Below are 21,146 nucleotides of genomic sequence, written 5' to 3' on the forward strand. Positions count from 1 at the left end.
ATCTCTACAGTGTGTTTGTGATGGCAAGAAATGGCAAAGCAATCAAACAGGTGTCGTGTTTTACCATCCAACAGGGGACTTAAGTCAATTTAAGGAAATCATGTTCACTGTATAAAGTGTGACCTGCAATTGTTTCCTTAAAGAGTGATTTCTGCTTGATTTAAAACATAAAACACCAATACTTACCATAACAATACACTATAATAAGATTTTGGAGGCCAAAACTCAGTTGTGTGTTGATTGCTGACTTGAAAATCATCAGTTGGTTAAACAACTAAGGTGTCAATGTTAAAAGTCATTCAGTTCACATAATTTAATTGAGACGGATAAACATTTTAATGCAAGTCACCATAAAATTGAGTTATCTCAATATATACAGTGAATATCTACAGTGTGTTTGAGATGAAGAAATGACAAATTAAACACACTGGTGTCGTGATTTACTATCTAACAGGGGACCGAGTCATTGTGTTTAACATAATCATTATTCAAAGAGGATCTGCAATTTATACATTAGAGAACTATTTCTGCTTGATTTAACTCTTAAAACTCAGTTATTGCTATAAAAACTCTAAATCTCTACAGTGTGTTTATGATGGCAAGAAATGACAACGCAAACACACTGGTGTCGTGATTTACTATCTAACAGGGGACCGAGTCATTGTGTTTAACATAATCATTATTCAAAGAGGATCTGCAATTAATACATTAGAGAAATGTTTCTGCTTGATTTAACTCTTAAAACTCAGTTATTGCTATAAAAACTCTAAATCTCCACAGTGTGTTTATGATGGCAAGAAATGACAACGCAAACACACTGGTGTCGTGATTTACTATCTAACTGGGGACCGAGCCATTGTGTAAATCATAAATAAATCAAAAGTGGTTTGTTTAAAAAACTCATAAATGTATAAGGTGGTAAGGTGGGCCTTTTACACCCCATTTTACATGGGGCAAAAGTCACACATTATTTATACAAATACTTGAGCTAAAATGTTTTTTTTTTAATAATGTCTTAACACTTGTTTAAAAGAATAGTAAAGTTTGTACTATTTTCTGTTTATTTTGATAAATACAATAATATTCAATGAATATAGGCTACTGTCATTAAAATATGTTAAAATAAAAAATACAAAAACAAAACTTCTAATTACATTCTGGTTGTTTAGATTTTTAAATCCTTTTTTCTTGGATTCTGTGTAGAATTTAATTGTAATGTAATGCAAAGTTTGAAACTAGTCAGGGTATCTAGTAAAGCGATGTAATGCTTGTTCCTTTAGTAAGCAGCCTGTTAAACAGTAGAGTCTCTTTGGGACAGCAGGCCATTCAAACAATAGAGGAGTGTGTGTGAACGACGTGTGTTTAAGAGCCCTTACAGTTCCTGCTCCAGCCTACAGGGGAGCTGCTGAGTATGACCTTAAACACACACACACACTTAGGTCCCCACTTGGTCATAAGTTTTAAAAAAATTACCAGAGTGTTTTTACTTAATTTTCACATGATTTAAACACACACACTTGTAGTTCCCCACTTGGTCAAAAGTAAAAAAAATCACCAGAGCGTTTTTTTAGTGTTTTTACTTGATTTTAACATGATTTAAAGCATGACCAACAGGGGACCTGAAAAATGTCCCCTCTTGGCTCAGAGGTCCCCTGTTAGTGAGTGTGTTACGACACCAAGGTCCCCTGTTAGATAGGTAGACAAGTACACACACACACACACACACACACACACACACACACACACACACACACACACACACACACACACACACACACACACACACACACACACACACACACACACACACACACACACACATATATATATAGCCTACATATATACACAGTGCTTCCCTTTCCACATTTTGTTATGTTACAGCCTTATTCCAAAATGGATTAAATTAATTATTTTCCTCAAAATTCTAAAAACATTACCCCATAATGACAACGTGAAAGAAGTTTTTTTGAAATCTTTGCAAATGTATTAAAAAATACACAAATACAAAAATCACATAAGTATACAAGTATTCACAGCCTTTGCTCAATACTTTGTTGAAGCAACTTTGGCACCACTTATAGCCTAAAGTCTTTTTGAGTATAGTGCTACAAGCTTAGCATATTTATTTTTGGCCAGTTTCTCCCGTTCTTCTTTGCCTGACCTTTCAATCTCCATCAGATCTCTCCGGAGATGTTCAATCAGGTTCAAGTCTGGGCTCTGGCTTGGCCACTCAAGGACATTCACAGAGTTGTCCCGTAGCCACTCTTTTGTTATATTGGCTGTGTGCTTAGGGTCATTGGAAGGTGAACCTTTGCCCCAGTCTGAGATCCAGAGCACTCTGGAGCAGGTTTTCAGCAAAGATGTCTCAGTACATTGCTGCATTCATCTTTCCCTCGATCCTGACTAGTCTCCCAGTTCCTGCCGCTGAAAAACATCCCCACAGCATGATGCTGCCACGACCATGCTTCACTGTTCAGATGGTATTGGCCAGGTGATGAGCGGTGCCTGGTTTCCTCCAGACATGACACTTGCCATTCAGGTTCAATCTTTGTTTCATCAGACCAGAGAATTTTGTTTCTCATGGTCTGAGAGTCCTTCAGGTGCCTTTTGGCAAACTCTAGGTGTGTTGTCTTGTGTCTTTTACTGAAGAGTGGCTTCCGTCCGGCCACTCTGCATCACTCCACCAATCAGGCCTGTATGGTAGAGATGGTTGTTTCTGGAAGGTTCTCCTCTCTCCACAGAGAAACGCTGGAGCTCTGTCAGAGTGACCATCGGGTTCCTGGTCACCTCCCTGACTAAGGCCCTTCTCCCCCGATTGCTCAGCTTGGCCGGGCGACCAGCTCTAGCAAGAGTCCTGGAGCTTCCAAACTTCTTCCAGTTATGGATGGATATGGATATGATGTATTGTTTGTAGAATGTTGAGGAAAATGATGAATTTAATCCATTTTGGAATAAGGCTGTAACATAACAATATTTGGAAAAAGTGAATCACTGTGAATACTTTCCGGATGCACTGTAGTTTGTGACGAAAGAAACACTGGCGTTTTTGAGACTGTCTTTGGTTCAATGCAGTTTTAAGGAGAAAAGACTCAGCAATGGTGTTGGCTTATGAATTAGTACATGGTTTATCTTAAAGCATATTGAAACACCACATAGACATATAAATAACATTAAAAACTTGATTTTCAATGCAGGGGGTCTTTAACTTTAATAATGTACTCTGATACCACACTCATGATGCTCTAGTCAAGCATTTGTGTCTGCATTTGCACATTGATGTAGTATCTTTTTGGCCTTAGTTTTATCTGTGCGTGCATGAGAGACCGAGACTTTGAAGGCTTAATAAAGAGTCGGTCAAAAAATTTAAATTCACAGCCGAAAAGTATCTATAAATGTTTATCTGTGCATGTGTGTGTATGTATGTATCACTGGGAATTTTAGTATACGTATTACAGCTTTATAGGCCTGATATGAGCTGACAGGTGTAGCTAAGTGCAGCTAAACGGCCCATATAACACAGGGAGCGAGAACAAGAATCACATAAACGCGCACAAATTTTATGCAGTGCGCATGGTCTTTTGATTTATGTTTGGGTATTGTGCGCGAGTCATTATTCAGTAGCGGCATGTTAGTGGCGTGGTCATGTGATCACAAAAGGGCATTATGATGCTGGGATGTAGATTTAGATATTCGGAATTCAACACCAGAGATCCAGTCAATAGACATGAACTGTTAGTAGGTCGCCACCCATCTGCTCAGCATTCAGTATAGGTGCAACTGCAATGAGCAAATAAGAGAGAGAGGATGCATTTCACAGAAGCTGTCAAAAAATGTCCTGGTCACATTCTACCTCTAAAATAATAAATTGAAATAAAATAAATAAATAATTAATTATATTGACAAAAACACCAAACTGGGCACAGTCCTTCAGGCTGATAGCCTACACATCCTTTCTTTTTTCTAACTGATTGAACGTATGGGTTTTTAAAGCCCAATAACACATTGCACACTATTGTATACTCAACAAGACACAACAGTATTAGTTTACTTATTCAATGTATTGCATACATCATTAAATAAAATAATTCTAAATAACGTTTTACAGTCAATTGTCAAGTAAACCATAATTAGATCAACAGTCCTAGATACATAATTGTGTGACCTTTTAGACTGCAAAAGAAAAATATAAATGGCATTCATTATTATTAATATTACTTAATTTAAAACATTTAGGGGGCAGTCCTAATGGATATGGAAGCTTGTTTCCGCCATAGAATAAAAAATAAAAAGGTAATTGCGACATTTTATCTCACAATTATGACTTTTTTTTCTCAGAATTGCGTGATATTAACTTGCAAATCTGGGAAAAAAGTCTTTGGACTTTATAACTCGCAATTCTGACTTTATAACTTACAATTGCGAGTTTGTATCTCACAATTCTGAGGGAAAAAAAACTCAGAATTGCGAGATGTAAACACAATAGTGAGATAAAAAGTCACAATTATCTTTTTAAATGTTTTATTCAGTGGCGGAAACAAGTTTCCATAGGATAGAGAGTCAGACTGGTAACTTGAAAGTTGCAGGTTCGATTCTCAATGCTGGCAGGAAATGACTGAGCTGCCCTTTAGCAAGGCACCTAACACACAATCACTCCCTGGGTGCTACAGTGAATGGCTGCCCACTGCTCCGGGTATGTGTGTCCACGGCTTGCAGTGTGTTTGTGTGTTCACTTCTCACTACTCCTAATGAGTGTGCACTAACTTGGATGGGCTATACTTGGCCTTCTCATGTCACTTTAGTATTTAAATATGTATAAATCACATTCTATTATTATTATTGCTGTAGTGTAGTGACTGTTTATTAATAATAAAGTCTTCATTAATAACGTATGTAGAGCTGTAACGCTAAAGTTCCGAATGAAGATGATGATGAAGATTCAATAACAGAGTATTTATTCCAAACGTGATAACATGCCAACATGTGAGAGACAGAGTGCATTTGAAACAAACAATCCCGGACGCTGAACAGAGGAAAAGGAGGAACTTAAATACACAGATGATTAACTCAAATGACAAACAGCTGTGATGATTAGTTAGTGTCCATGGTGACTGATGAGTGGCGGGAAGATAGAACAAAGAAACATGTGATGAATGTAAACAAACTGAAAGTCCAGGATAATGAAACTAAACTGAACAGACTTGCGACAAAATGCCCCTCTCTCTGAAAAGGTGCGACCTCGCACCGTGATGAAGGTGGTGAATGAGGTGGTGAGTGAGGAGGACGTAGAGGTGGCGAAGGGATGAACACAGGATGTGGCGAAGGGATGGTGATGGGAGGATGACGATCCCCTGCCGGTGATGGTGGAGATGGTCCACAGGTGCAGACCCAGAGCTTCCCAGGGCCGACAGCCCACACAGAGACGAAGGAGGGAGGAGCCAAGATGTAGTTTGGTTGATGACATCTGGGGGACGACCGACGGAGACAGAGCCGGTGGATCCGTAGGCACAGACCGAGGGTTGAGGGAGCTGAGTGACAGAGTACCCAAGGGCTGGGGAGATGACGGTGTGAGTGAGGACAGAGGCGATGTCGACGGGAAGGAGGAACCTGCTGCAGCAGAAGGGATGAAGGGACAGAGCACAAAGGATGGCCCGTAAGTCTGTGGCAGAAGTGGTGTGACGACTGACCAAGGGGGAGCCGGTGGGACAAGGGAAACTGGAGGAGCCACTATGCTGAGGGTCTTTGGTGGAGCCGAAGGTGGGAGGAGCCCAGACGGGTCGACGGGCCGAGATGGAGCGAAGAGATCTGAGGCTGGAGGTGGAGCTGAAGGATCCTCCTGAATAGGCACTGCTGGTGGTTGCTCGACCTGTGGCTCGACGTCAATAAAGGGACTCCCCAGAGATGGTGTAGGGCAAGCATCCTGCAGCGATGGGACTGGAGGACTGGCTGAGCTCTGTGAAGGTGCCGATGAAACAAGACTTGAGAGAATAAAGGTAATCATGACACAGTTCACACCGGAAGCAAAAAATATCAATACAGATGATTCAGATAGCGGTGGGAGCTAATGAGTCCCCATCAAAGTCTATCAGCAAGTCCTCCGTTCCCTCTCACACCCCTGGTCAGATCCACGCTGGGGTACTTCTTCCGGGGCGATGGCAAGCTCTGTCCTCTTATCCTTGGGCTCTGGCTCGCTCGTCATGGTGGGTGGTGCCGTTTGGTCTGCGGGGGGCTCACGTGACTTCTCTGCAGTCGCTGGTGGTGAAACGAGCTCTGGGTCTGACAGTGTCCTGGATCGGGGCGCAACGCTCTCCAGAGACATGATGACGGTCTCTTTCCAGTTCAGTCCTGTGGTGTCTGGGAGGTCGATAGGGTGATGGAATGTTGCCCCGATCCAGAACAACATCTTCAGGGTCTCGTCATTGAGGGGACAGGTGATAGCCAAATGACAAAAGTTCTTGATAAATGAAAAAAAAACATGGCTCTCCTGAGCCAGGAAGACAAATCTGGCTCTATAATCCATATTTCTGGTTCAGTATTTTGTAACATTAAAGTTACAAATTAAGACGATGATGAAGATTCAACAATAGAGTATTTATTCCAAATGTGATAAGCTTAGATTGAAAAGGTCATTGAAGGTATTGAAAAAAAGGTTACACTGCATTATCAAAGTTGATATTGCGGCTTTATATATGGTCAGACACTTGCATGTGCATATTGCATATTGTTAACATTTTACCAAAAGGTAAAGCTCGAGTGGTGTTACGAAGCTTTTGAGCATCCAATTTATGACATACCCAACAAATACAGAACATTCCCCTAACGTTAGTATTTGGTTTCTGTATGGTTATTTTGTTTTAGAAAAAAAAAAAAAAACAAATAATAACGTTCTATGAAAGTTAAATTTTTTGGGGTTTTATTTTTTTGCATTTGTTTGCTCAATCTCATATGCTCTGTGTTTGTTGTTGAAGCGCACGTGCAATCGGAGAAAGCAGATTCCGTAAATTCCGTAATGCACTTTCATTATCATTTTTTCACCCCTAAGCGATCCTCCTTCAGACCTACTTCTCATTGTAGGTTTTGTTTTTACTCTCATAGCCGTGTTAAACAGCCCATAAGGGTTACGAAAGAGAACTCTGAATCTTCACTTGTTGATGGAAATTAAGCTACTGTAAGTTCAGAGAAATGAAAACAGTTATGCTAATATGTCAGTAAATTCATGGTATTTTGAAGTGTCTAGGGTAACAATATTGTGCATTAATTGCCATGATAAACAGTATTACTGAATGAACGGCATATGTCTACTTAAATGGCAGGTAAAAAAAAAAAAAAAGTCCCCCTCATGAAATGGTGTGCCAAATCAAAGTACATCAGGGGCCCTAGTTTGGGCATCTCTGGTATGTATATGCCTTGAAACTTTAAACTTTCAGGCAAAACTTCATCACACCAACATCAAAGTTTGTCTGGTTCTATTAACTACACCAGAGAACATTCGAAAGACAATATGTCTTGAGCATACATCAAATACAGTTATATTTATAGTATGCCACATCTGCTGAAAACTCTACTGTATTTCGCTAAAAGCACTTCATCTCTGACCACATGTGCCTGCCTTCCAGCAGTGTGTGAAGGGGTGTCTAGAGTGTAATCACATCAAAAACAAACACACTCGATCTGCTCCCTGCGGTCTGGGTGTTTTGATATTACACTCTGTGTTCTATCGTGTGAATCGTCCTATTTTGTCTGTGTTTCAGTGTCTGATGATTTAGCATCCATGGTTAATTGTTTATGTGTGAATATATACACACAAGCTCTACTTTACAGCATATGTCCACATGCTGGGTGTATGTGTGTTTGATGCATCACAGTGACGTCAGTCATTTAGTTTTGCCCTGGGGCCTCATCTGTTCTGGAAAGTGCTTTGTATGTGTGTGTGCGTGTGTGTGTGTGTGTGTGTGTGTGTGTGTGTGCGCGTGTGTGTGTGTGTGTTTACAGCTCCAGTGACATTTGCAGTGCGTGTGGCAGAATGGGGGAAGCCTTTTGTGAAGTTTTCATTCAGATAATGATGAGAGGTGAAATATAGGAATCTGATAAAAGGAATAGATTCACAAATCTGACTGGCAGCAATCTGATTCAGAAACTAGCATGTAAAGAGCACTATACCTGAATATAAAAGTTATAATAAGCATCAATCTGATGACAAAGGCCTAAAACAAGCACAAAAGTGAACACAAAGCTCAATATCACATAATGCTGCATTCAGAAATGTGTCTCCATAATCCATAAATTGAACTGTTGACATGTTTTTTAACCAGCTAGCAAGAAGCTAGCACATCTGTGTTAGCTTCTATGCATTAGTGTGGAGTATTTTTTTGCATCAAATACAGCAAACTGCATGATAAATACAAAATAATAACAAAAACGTTTCCTTGCAAAGCTATTGTGTTCCCCAGAGAAATGTTCTGTTTCCTCACAAAAGCACTGAAATATAGTTTCCGCTCCCACCTCATATTATTTCCATCACAAAAGTTTTGTGAGCTAACACAAAAGCATGGAATTTTTACTCCCATGTATTGGGCTTCGCACATTTCATATCACGCAAAAAGGAATATAAATGGAATAGAGCTTTAACCAGAGTAAACAGGAATATTGTTTTATTTATAATAAGATCAATAGTGTTTGCAGTGCTTATACACCCTGGTTGCTGACACACAAACACACATCACCTCCTTCTGCGTTTCGGGACTGTACTTGGCAGCTGTCAGGCTCATTAGAATTCGAGAGAGGGATCATAAATAGAAAGGGAACCATTTTTAGAAGAAGAATGACAATTGAGTACAATCGACTGCATTCATGTGCAGATAACAGAAAGACAGACACAGAGAGAAGAGGACGGCTGCTGGAAAACAGACCTATAGTCATGGCATTTGAGATAACTTGTGCAGTTTGCTGAACTGTGAGTGTGTGCATGTGTGTTTGAAAAGTCTGTGTCAATTCTAATCGGTGATTAATATCAGTTCATCCATCAAAACATCCACACAAACACCCCCAGTGACAAAAATTCTGTGTGTGCAAGTTTCATTTCCTCAGGGTTTGGAGTGGCGCTCATGAATAGTCTGACCAAGTGTTTTTTAGGTGGTCCTCAGTGGGGTAACTTGAAAAGACAGAAAAGATAAAGTCAAATTGCAATTGTGTCTCCATGTAAAGCATATCAAGGACAAAACCACAAATGTAGTTAGTTAAGTCAAGCTCACATTTACCTTATGGTTAGGTGGTTTTCAAAATCCTTTGTATTCAACTTCAACTTGTTTAAGCTACAGATTTAAGTCCTACCTCAGTTTGTTGAGGAGAGTTTTTTTTTATACTACGAGGCTGTTGAATGCTTGACGAATGTTCAAAGGTGTGCAATTCTTTTCAGGGAAACGCACGGCTAAAGTATTACCAGGCGGGTCTTGACCGTATTACAATTCCATATCACTTGCCAAATGATTTCAGTAATTTTGAATGAACCAAAACCCACAACGACACTGACCAAGCAAATAAATAAATATAGTAAACAATAGGATAAAAATGTCGAAGTATTATTTTTTTTTGCCACTAAATTACGCTTGATTACGTATGGAAAGCATATAGGCTACTCTCTTTCTCCCGCTGTTCTCACTCAAACGCACGCACACACATACAGTGTGCGGACACTTGCAGAAACGTGTTGTCAGCGGGTCTCTGACAATTTATTCAGTAAAATGGTTTAGCAACTTGAAATCTACATGATATTTCCCACTAGCAAGGTAATAAAGGCGTTGTTCTTACAATTTCGTATTAGTAGACGCTGCTGCCGTCTGAGAGACGCACAGCCTGAGGTAATTCACATACGTGCCCCCTGCTCTCTCTCTCTCTCTCTCTCTCTCTCTCTCTCTCTCTAGCTCTTTAATAACTGCATTAATAACAGCATTAGCCTGCTATCTAAGTGGCTCAAGCCTCCATAGCTAGCTCTAAAAAGACGTTTTAGAATTAGCAACGGAGGCTTGGGATGAGATGCATAAGACATTAGTCCTGCACACAAGAGTGTGTGTCTCAGCACACAAGACAAAACCTGACAAATGTCTTGAAATTCAACATCTGAACAATGTTTTGAAGTGTGATAACCGTAGTATAAGTTGAATAATTGATTGCCTTTGGAATTATTGAAAAATAATGAACACCCGAGGTGTACTCCACTTCACGCCGTGATCGCATTAATGCCTCGTATGTGCATTATTTTTCTAATAATTCAACGGTCCGCCGTCAATTACTCCTTACATAAGCAATCTGACTTATGATTTTCAAATAAATTAGCAGAAAAAAATAAATACTGTACACTTGAATGAAAGAAGTCATATCTAGAGACCAGAAAATCAGACCTGTATATACATATATCATTTTTTTTATATAATTTCCCCACAATGCTCTTGTCAGTTGAGTTAATAAGCAGATAGTCTATAAATTCCAGGAGTCAGCAGAGAGAATCTGCTGCTGTCAGGCGTTATTGACTACAGAAAGTCAGTCAGAAGGGGAAGGATGTCAAACTTCATTGCTTTTCCGTTACCCAGCAAATCTTCCCTTCCCGCCCATAGATTACTGCAACAGATATACATGCACTGACATCTCAATGATTTTATATCCCAGCAGACAAACTTGAACAAGATCACATGATTTCTCATGTAAACGATGAGGGTTGGGGGGGGGGGGGGGGGGGGGTCTAAAAGGTCTCTATTATGCAGATTAGTGTGCAAAGACAGACACACACACACAGACTCTGTTTGCTGCTAACCACATCTGAGGCTTTTTGTAGTGTGTCAAGCACATCAGGGCCAAATATTTCCCCTACTGTGATATCGCTAATGGCTAATGCACCAGAAACACACACGGGCACACATATTACCACACACACAAACATATAGTCTCTCCCACTGGAGCAGCATTAGCCCTGCGGCTAACCGGGCCACTATGAACCATCTGCCTCACCAGCTCAAAGTTTGAACTAACTGATTCCCAATGCATGACAAGATTTAAAAAAAAAAAAAAAAAAAAAACTCTGGTGAAACATATTTTGATATTATTTGCTTGCTCCAAACTTCACTGAAACAATGGTTGTATGTCAGGCTAAGCAAGCTAAACCCTGCTGAAAAAAATAAGCTGGTTTAGCCAAGCATAAATGACCAAGTTAAATGACCAGCTGCAACCATATTATTGCATAATAATGTAAAAAGAATGTTTTGGCCTCTTTCACGCCTCATTTTTGCATGGCTGCACTAGTCAATAAGCTGCTTAAGCTGGTGCCAGTAACATACCAGAATTGCCTGTCTACTATTGCATCAAGGTCATTACTGACTAAAAAAATGCTTAATGACAGCCAAAAAGATGCATCATGATGAAAACGTATTTATTGTAATTGTCAATAAAAAAAAATCTATTCAAAGAAAATTGTTGGAGATTGAGATGAAAGAGCTGAACACTGCCTGAACCTCTTTGCTTGCTAGTTAGCTGAAATGAAAGCAAGTGAAGTTGAACAGTTACATGCTAGTCAGAATGAATAATTCACACTGTTTATACTGCAGTAGCAACGTGCTTCACATGATACAATATCCTAAAAATGAACTAAAAAGCATGATTAATTCACAACTCAATATCTTTTACAAGGATAATACTTCAGTATATTCATAATCATATGCTATTATCAACAACAAGGACAGTTTTCGCATTCTATTGTATGCATTTATGTTTAACCCTCTGGTAGTGGAGTCACTCTCATACTCCTTCCTGTTAAGAGGTTGAACACCTCAAATGTAACCAAGTTACAAAATGTAATATTTTGCATTTTGAGGGAATTTTATGGTACAAGTAATATTTATGCAATGATTATTATCCATTTGTTTCCACAATTTGTACAATACAATCAGTAAACCCTAGTGAAAAATAAATATACCAAAATGTATTTGAAAATAATAACATATTAGGCTTAATATTATGAAATGTGCATTGTGCAATAAAGAAGAAAAACAATTGGTAATTATAATATTTATATCAGATTTGCATACTTAAAATTAATGTACTTTAAATACATTTTGATATAGGGTTTTTTCCACAAGAGAATAAATACATTTTGCATGTGTTGCATGCTTTTTTCTGCATCACTGATGTGGAGTAGATTGTACACCACAAAAAGTTTTGTTTTTATTATTTAATTTTTATTATGATTTCATTTCCATGGCGGTAATTTTTGATGCGAGGAGTACAAGTGTGACTATTATTTTGGGAACATTTAAAGGGGCTATATGCGTTTTTCTGAAATTTAAACTCGCGACTGACACCTGTGGCCAAAAAAAAGAACTGCTCTTATTTTCTGCTCGCTCTCGCAGCGGTGGTGACGTCACATCTGCAGACAGCGCGGGAAAAGACGACCCGCCAGAAAATAGGAAAAATAGGATACAGGCTTATAGGTGCACCCACTGTGAGCGGACAAGGTGTCAGTATGCTCATCAGGAGATGTTTGAGTCATAAATGGTAAAATAAAAAGGCTATTGTTATGTTTATTTTGGGGAAAAAGTTGCATATAGCCCCTTTAACTTCAAATCATTGTTCACATAGCAAAACAAAAATCAAAGTGTAAAATATTTCAGTCAAAAGAGCAACGGAGGGTTAAAAAACATTTTAATTAATAAAAGATTATTAATTTTTAAAAAAATCTGTGAAACATTTTGAATTTATCATATTATTTTTGTCTAATAGAAGTACTGTATATCACATAAGTATGGGTTAAAATAATTATTTGGCAATTTATATGTATCAATTGTTTTTTTTTATTATATATATTTTTGTCAAAATGTGACAAAGTAAAAGTGTAACTGAAATGTAAGCTGGTCCAAACTGTTCTTCTTCCTTTTTTTTTCATTATGGCATTGACTACATTGATTAGGAGGGAATCTAGTTTAGGCCAACGAGTTCTTGTTCAAGTGCCCCCAAACAAGTCTTTAAGTGAGTTTAGGAACCAGTTGGGGGCACTTAAGACTGATTTGGGACGCCTGCAGTCAGTCTTTCCACCTGTGATTACCACCGGAGTGTCTTAATAAGAATTTTGCTGAAAAGTAACAGTTTAATTAAAGACCACATGTTTCTGTAATGAAAAGGGAACATGCTGAGAGAACAGCAGCAATAATTCTCTCACATAATTTCACCTAATACACACTCACACAAGCCAATCCAGTATATACGGCCAATCAGAAATGTATTCATCACACACATGAACAACTCTGAAAGTTAAGACCATCAGCGTGATTAACGATCATTTTCTGTCAATAAACGACAGATTGAGCCGTTTCAAATATGTAATTGCTGAACAGAAAAGAGGGTGAGCGGAGATGTTCTTGGTGAACACAGCTGGGAGCAGATGAACTGAGCATGTATGTAGATGTTTCTCAGATTCCATGTTTACATGCTCTGTGCATGAGAGCGCGACATAGGAAGCATTCTCCTGAGAGCAACGGTGAAAGTGAGACCTGAACACAAGCTCTGAGGTGCATGTAAAGATCATGTCGCCACATTCCTACAACCTTGATCCACCAGAGATCAATACAAGTGTTTAGTTTAGGTTTAGCACAGTGCAGATTTATGATCAATATAATTGGCATGCCAGTTCAATTATCGCATCAGGTTTTGTTTTAAATACATTCTATTTATATATTTCCACCTAAAATACCATGTAGCAACTCATAATGTAATGACGGCACATAATGTAAAAACTACACAATGTAATAAGTATTACATTATTATTGTAATACAATGTTCATAATGTAATCATTTTCTCAAAATGTAATAAAATCTTGATACATGAGAAAATTATTACATTATCAACTCACCAAAAACATGTCATATTTTCATTATTGTAATAGCTTTTAAAACAAAAAAAATAGCATTCCCTTACAATACATTTTTTAAAATCTAAATCCAGTCTTAAACTACCTGTGAAATGCAGCATTTAAATATTCATGCAATTAAAATTATTATTATCATTATTATTATAATATGTTTATTAAGCATAAATCATTGGTATTCCTTTAGAGTACATTTTAAAAATCTAAAACTAATTCTTAACCTGCACACAAAATTCACCAGATTACTGATACTGCTACTATCATTACTCCTCCTCCTCTTACTACTACTATTTCTGCTATCTCTACTTCTAGTACATTATGGTATACTTACTGTTAAATGACAAACAAACAGTGTTAAAGTACAACACTGTGTTAAAATGTTGAAAAAAAGTATCATATACCAATGGATGTGTATGTGTGTGTGTGTGTGTGTGTGTGTGTGTGTGTGTGTGTGTGTGTGTGTGTGTGTGTGTGTGTGTGTGTGTGTGTGTGTGTGTGTGTGTGTGTGTGTGTGTGTGTGTGTGTGTGTGTGTGTGTGTGTGTGTGTGTGTGTGTGTGTGTGTGTGTGTGTGTGTGTGTGTGTGTGTGTGTGTGTGTGTGTGTGTTTGTGTGTGTGTGTGTGTGTGTGTGTGTGTGTGTGTGTGAGTTAAAATACAGTACAACACAACCCTGCTAAAACTGTTGGGTTTTGTGAAGTAAAAAAAGAAAAAAGGAAATAGAAAGATAAATAACCCACACATTTAAACTACTAGTAGTAGTACTGTAGCAGTATCAGTAATCTGGTGGATTTTGTTTGCAGGTTAAGACTGGATTTAGATTTTTTAAATGTGAGTTGCTACATACCTGCATTACATTTTACACCAAGAACAAATTGTGCCCACTGATTACAGTGAAAAATGACTTAGGTCCTCTACTGCCTCTGCTCTGGCTCACAGCCCATTTTTATAATTAAAACTCAGTTAAAAAGAAAATGCATTTTAGTTGACTAATTCTGTAGTTGAAAGAGAATTTTTTTAAACTGACATTAATGTTTAATTAATTTGTAGTTTGTGAAATGTCTAATAAATATGTGAAATAAAACCACTGTGGCTTTCCACTGTCTGCAAATTTGAGTTGAATTTGAGATGTTTAAACAGCAAAGAGTCAATTATTTTTGTCTTATTTTCCTGTTAAAATATCTCAAATTCATAAATTTACCTGAGAAGCAACACTGAATAAAATATTAAGATTTTTGTCAGAATAAACATTATCTTCAATAAGAGTGTATTTTGTCATACGTACTGCAGCAGACTTCATGCTTTAATTGTAAGTTTATAAAAGTAAAAAAAAAAAAAAAAAAATTCTGTCATTGCAGTGAGACAAAATACACTTATATTTAAGATAAAATCTATGAAAACAGGGCTTGTATCTAAGTTTCACTTTGAAAAGTCTTATTTAAAGGATTTCTATATTTACCTGGAAAATACATTTATAAAAAAAAGCTAATAACCCATTAAGTCTAATAGACAGATATTATGAGTAATATTTCATTGTGGTGTTGCTACCGAGCAAAAAATAAATAAAGATTTTTTTAATTGCTACAATTATTATTATTATTTTTAATTACACAACAGTTAAAAAGTTTGGGGTTGAAAGATGTGTTAATATTTCTGAAAAGTCCCTTTTTCTCACCAAGGCTGCATTTATTAGATAATGAATAAAATAAAAAGTGTAATATTGTGATATTATACTTTTTTTATATTATTACAATTTAAAATAACTGTTTTCTATATATATATATATATATATATATATATATATATATATATATATATATATATATATATATATATATATATATATATATATATATATATACACTCACCTAAAGGATTATTAGGAACACCTGTTCAATTTCTCATTAATGCAACTATCTAATCAACCAATCACATGGCAGTTGCTTCAATGCATTTAGGGGTGTGGTCCTGGTCAAGACAATCTCCTGAACTCCAAACTGAATGTCAGAATGGGAAAGAAAGGTGATTTAAGCAATTTTGAGCGTGGCATGGTTGTTGGTGCCAGACGGGCCGGTCTGATTATTTCACAATCTGCTCAGTTACTGGGATTTTCACGCACAACCATTTCTAGGGTTTACAAAGAATGGTGTGAAAAGGGAAAAACATCCAGTATGCGGCAGTCCTGTGGGCGAAAATGCCTTGTTGATGCTAGAGGTCAGAGGAGAATGGGCCGACTGATTCAAGCTGATAGAAGAGCAACTTTGACTGAAATAACCACTCGTTACAACCGAGGTATGCAGCAAAGCATTTGTGAAGCCACAACACGCACAACCTTGAGGCGGATGGGCTACAACAGCAGAAGACCCCACCGGGTACCACTCATCTTCACTACAAATAGGAAAAAGAGGCTACAATTTGCATGAGCTCACCAACATTGGACAGTTGAAGACTGGAAAAATGTTGCCTGGTCTGATGAGTCTCGATTTCTGTTGAGACATTCAGATGGCAGAGTCAGAATTTGGCGTAAACAGAATGAGAACATGGATCCATCATGCCTTGTTACCACTGTGCAGGCTGGTGGTGGTGGTGTAATGGTGTGGAGGATGTTTTCTTGGGACACTTTAGGCCCCTTAGTGCCAATTGGGCATTGTTTAAATACCACGGCCTACCTGAGCATTGTTTCTGACCATGTCCATCCCTTTATGACCACCATGTACCCATCATCTGATGGCTACTTCCAGCAGGATAATGCACCATGTCACAAAGCTCAAATAATTTCAAATTGGTTTCTTGAAAATGACAATGAGTTCACTGTACTAAAATGGCCCCCACAGTCACCAGATCTCAACCCAATAGAGCATCTTTGGGATGTGGTGGAACGGGAGCTTCGTGCCCTGGATGTGCATCCCACAAATCTCCATCAACTGCAAGATGCTATCCAATCAATATGGGCCAACATTTCTAAAGAATGTTTTCAGCACCTTGTTGAATCAATGCCACGTAGAATTAAGGCAGTTCTGAAGGAGAAAGGGGGTCAAACACAGTATTAGTATGGTGTTCCTAATAATCCTTTAGGTGAGTGTATTTAAAATCTATTTATTCCTGCAATGTCAAAGCTGAATTTTCAGCATCATTACTCCAGTCTTCAGAGTCACATGATCCTTCAGAAATCATTCTAATATGATGATTTGCTGCTCAAGAAACATTTCTAGTTATTATCAATGTTGAAAACAGTTGTGCTGCTTAATATTTTTGTGGAAATCGTGATAGATTCTTTTCAGGATACTTTGAAGATTTCCTAGAATAAAAAACAAAACAAAGCTTTTGTAAAAGCCTTTACTGTCATTTTTCATCAATTCAATGGTTCCTTGCTAAATAAAACTACTAATTTTCTTCTTTTTTTTCTTAAAAAAAAAAAGGAAAGAACAAGAAAATCTTACTGACCCCAAACTTTTAAACGGTAGTGCACCTAACCGTTTAACATATTACTTAACCTCACAATCACCTGTCTGAGTTTAAAAGAAGCCACATTCAGGTTCACCAAAGGACTGAATATTATACAGCTCACCAGGCAGTTTGTGGACAGCCATCTTCCTGTGTGGCCTATACTGGCTTTGAGGAGACAGTAGCAATGATTCACAGGGCAGCACATCAGTCGAGCATACAGCAGAGAGCTGGCCGGAGTGGAGTGCCTCATTCTCCTGGTCGTTATCATGAAAGACACAGACCCTTCTCGTATTCCTCAGCCCATCGTTCCTGGCAACTGTTGCTTTAGAAATGTCCCAAGGTTCCATCCGGCCCTGAATCTCCGCCTGTGGTACAGAGAATGTTGAGACAATGACGTCACAAGGGAAATAACGGAACCTTGAAGAGCAGCCGACCAGAAGTATTTTCAATGGCACTGGAATCAGGTCACGTTCGCACTTCCTGCGCACCTACACAATTTTAATGCAACCACTGAAGCACTTGCCAGTAGGGACGGATGAGTTGAGAGGGTTGGTTGTTAGTTAAGTGTTAGTGAGATGCTATGGCAGCACTGAGAGTTCAAAGATGGCTCAGTCCTGGGCGATCGGTGAAGGTTACTGTCACTGATGCTCCCAGTGAGGGATTTGGTTGCATTCTTAAGGTGCAAACAGGAGTTAGTGAACAAAGGGACGGGTGAGATTCAAGGACGGTTGGGGCAGTGATTGAAACAGTCTTTGAAAGCATAAAGACAGAATGATCGAAGTGGTATGGGAATAGAAGAAATAATTTAATTAAAATACAGATGAGCGAGACTACATAAAATAAACATAATGCACAAAAAGAGGGCATTGAGTAATAAGAAGCAGTACATAATACATTAAAGTCTAATATAAAAATAAACCAGTATATGGTGTGTGGTGACACTGAGTTCTATTCATTGTAACAGCATTCATTTTTTTGAGATTTTCTTATACCATTGGAATGATTCCTGTTTAATAATGGAGTATGATATGCAAGGGGTAATGGACAACCAGCAATTTGTTATAAACCCCAACAGCGTTATAAGTAAATAACAAAATATTGATTTGAGTATTACCTCATTAAATGCTTCCTTAAACAGTTCTTAGCAAGCAAGTTGAAAACGAACAAGTTCAAACAAGATGGACAAATAAGGGATCATGTACAGTCCTATCACTTAATACAAGGGTGTTACCACATAAATGAAAGATAGGGACATAAAATCATTTTAAAATCCTATCTGTTAATTATTTTATAACCCGTTACAGTGTACAAAACAATTGTTAAAGTAACAAGACGAACATTTATTACCGTTTAGGCCTAGTATTAAAACTATTAATACAAATCCTCAGGTTTCAATATTACCAGGAAATTCATTTTCATTGTTTCATTTGGACATTTAAGACAGTCAATAAATGAGCATTTGAAAGACATGAACCTCAAGCGCCAACCTCAAATGCCCTGATGAACAGACATTATCGTTGCTATTGATGACGATCATCATAACTGACCACAGAATGTCGCGACTGACCAATCAGAATCAAGCATTTCAAATGCAATAAAATGGAATATGGGGTGCATCTCAAATGGATGGCTGCATCCTAATGAGGCTGTGTCCTTCCTGGTTCTTCAGAGGCTTGTAGGTGTGAATTGGATTGTGTGTGAAGGATTGTGGGTGAATGAAGGACATAACAGATACACTTGATGCCTCCTTCGAAATGAGCTGAATGATGGATGCAAAACAAAGGCTGCTTTACAAGGATCCTTCAAATTGAGTCTGCCTTCAGCAGCACTTGATGACGTGGCAGCTGAGATATGCAGCCTTACTAGGATGCAGACTTCTGTTTGAGAAGCACCCATGGACTCTTCGCTAAGCCCGCTATATGCAGAATTCAGAAATCCTTGTTATTAGTGACAGCGGTGGTTGTTAAGTTAACAACTTATTGCTCACAAGAGACTGAATGAGATTCAATGCCGATATATTCACGCCACGGTGAAGTTCTCTTTTGTTCTTTGCTCAGTGATGCACCGATACGACAATGGTCGATAGCAATAACTGATAATTCTGTATATTTGAAAGCCGATAACCGATATATTGGCCGATCTAAATCCAAATTTTTATATAATTTTTGAGAGCCTAAATACAAAAATAAAAGTCTCACCATTAAAAGCCATGTCCCAAGCACACAATGTTCTCATTGTAATTTTATGCAGCCTATATGACAGACTTGCACTGCACATGTTGCACTTAACTGTATTTCCCTTTAGTCATTATTTATCGGCTTTAATATATCAGCCAAATTTTCTTATTGGACCGATAACGATAACATTATATCAGCCGCTATAATCAGCTCTGAAATTCACCAGCATCATGCCGACAGGTGAGGTAAATTAAAATGACACTGTTATGATAGTTGGTAATGTGAGACTATAGTTTTCTTTTATGTTTTTAGTTTTCTTTGCATGAAACATTGACATTACAGTACAGAATAGGTCTTTCGGCATTATCCTAAACATTTAAGCATTCGTTTCATGTGTCATTGAACTGAAGAGAGGCTCTCGGGGTGCACATAAATGTCACATCCTTTTGATTTTCCCAGTAAAAATGTCCCAAGTCCTTAATATAAAAATCAGTCTACAGGCTTTCGTAGACAACCTAGGAAGTTGGGGAAAGTTTTGTCTCTTAAGTTCACAAGCTGTTCACACATTGGCAATAAAAAGTGATTAGGAAAAGAACATTCTTACATATATCCCCTTTAAAAATGTACTGACCAATCCAACTTTACTGTTGTAACAAGCGTTTGCTCTTTTTTATGAAGAATCTTTTTCTTTGGATTTTTTAACTCTTTCCCCGCCAACTTAAAAAAAAAATAGCCAGCCATCGCCAGGGTTTTTGATCATTTTCACAAAAATGTAATGGCCCATAGAATATTTTGTTGTATGAATATCTGAGCATGCAATATATCAAAAGAAAGAGCAGACCTTTTTTTTTTTTTTTTAAATCCTTTTTTAATCATAAATAGGGTATGTTTCATAAAAAAAAGACATTTTGAACAAAAAGCTGAGAAAATCACGATTTTGTCAAAGACTACATCTAGATCAGATTCAGAGTGATGATCAAACACAGATGAAGTAGATCGAGTCCATCAACACCCCTAATGCTTGCACAGTGCTATAGCTCGTTCTGGGGCGACATTTCAATCAGTAACATTAGGCAGTTTTGATTTATATGATGTGTAATATTGATGATCACGTTATTTTACATATGGTTCTGCTAGCATACAATCGCATGTTGTTGTTTTTTTGCGTCTTTTTCGTCTGTGTTTTGATCAGAAGATTCTGTACTCATTCAGAAGATACGTAATAGCGTCCCGTAGCATATAACAGTGAAAATGTTGTGTTTTATTGATTCAGGTCATTGCAGTGTTAAAATTGAACGCGCTGCAGAAACGTTAGCAACAGTTCTGTCCACTTACACTAATGTGATCAGCTGTAATCACTTTCAAATTAAGTTTTTCTCATTTGAATTGACTGTGAGAAGTATTTTCCTCAACTTCAATTTGCAGTCTCTGCAGTTTTTAATCACATTACTGCATAATTTCAACATTTATTTTTTTAAACAGATCAAAATACTTTGCAATATCATAACTGTTTCCTAAAATTAATCTTCAACACTTTATGAGCACTGCTCACGAAAATCTCATGTTCGTTCCTCACTTCAAGACACGTCTTGCCAGGTTTCTAAGACTTGAAGACAAATGAA

At 37.8% G+C, this 21,146-nt stretch overlaps 1 protein-coding gene across 1 annotated transcript in view; it reads left to right on the forward strand.

Annotated features, from left to right (window-relative positions):
• LOC307134370 (protein shisa-9) overlaps positions 1-21,146 on the forward strand; it is a 102,278-nt gene that overhangs the window by 37,427 nt on the left and 43,705 nt on the right. The window lies entirely within an intron of this gene.

This window comes from Gobio gobio (genome assembly GCF_949357685.1).
Source record: "Gobio gobio genome assembly, chromosome: 1".
Lineage (NCBI taxonomy): Eukaryota > Metazoa > Chordata > Actinopteri > Cypriniformes > Gobionidae > Gobio > Gobio gobio.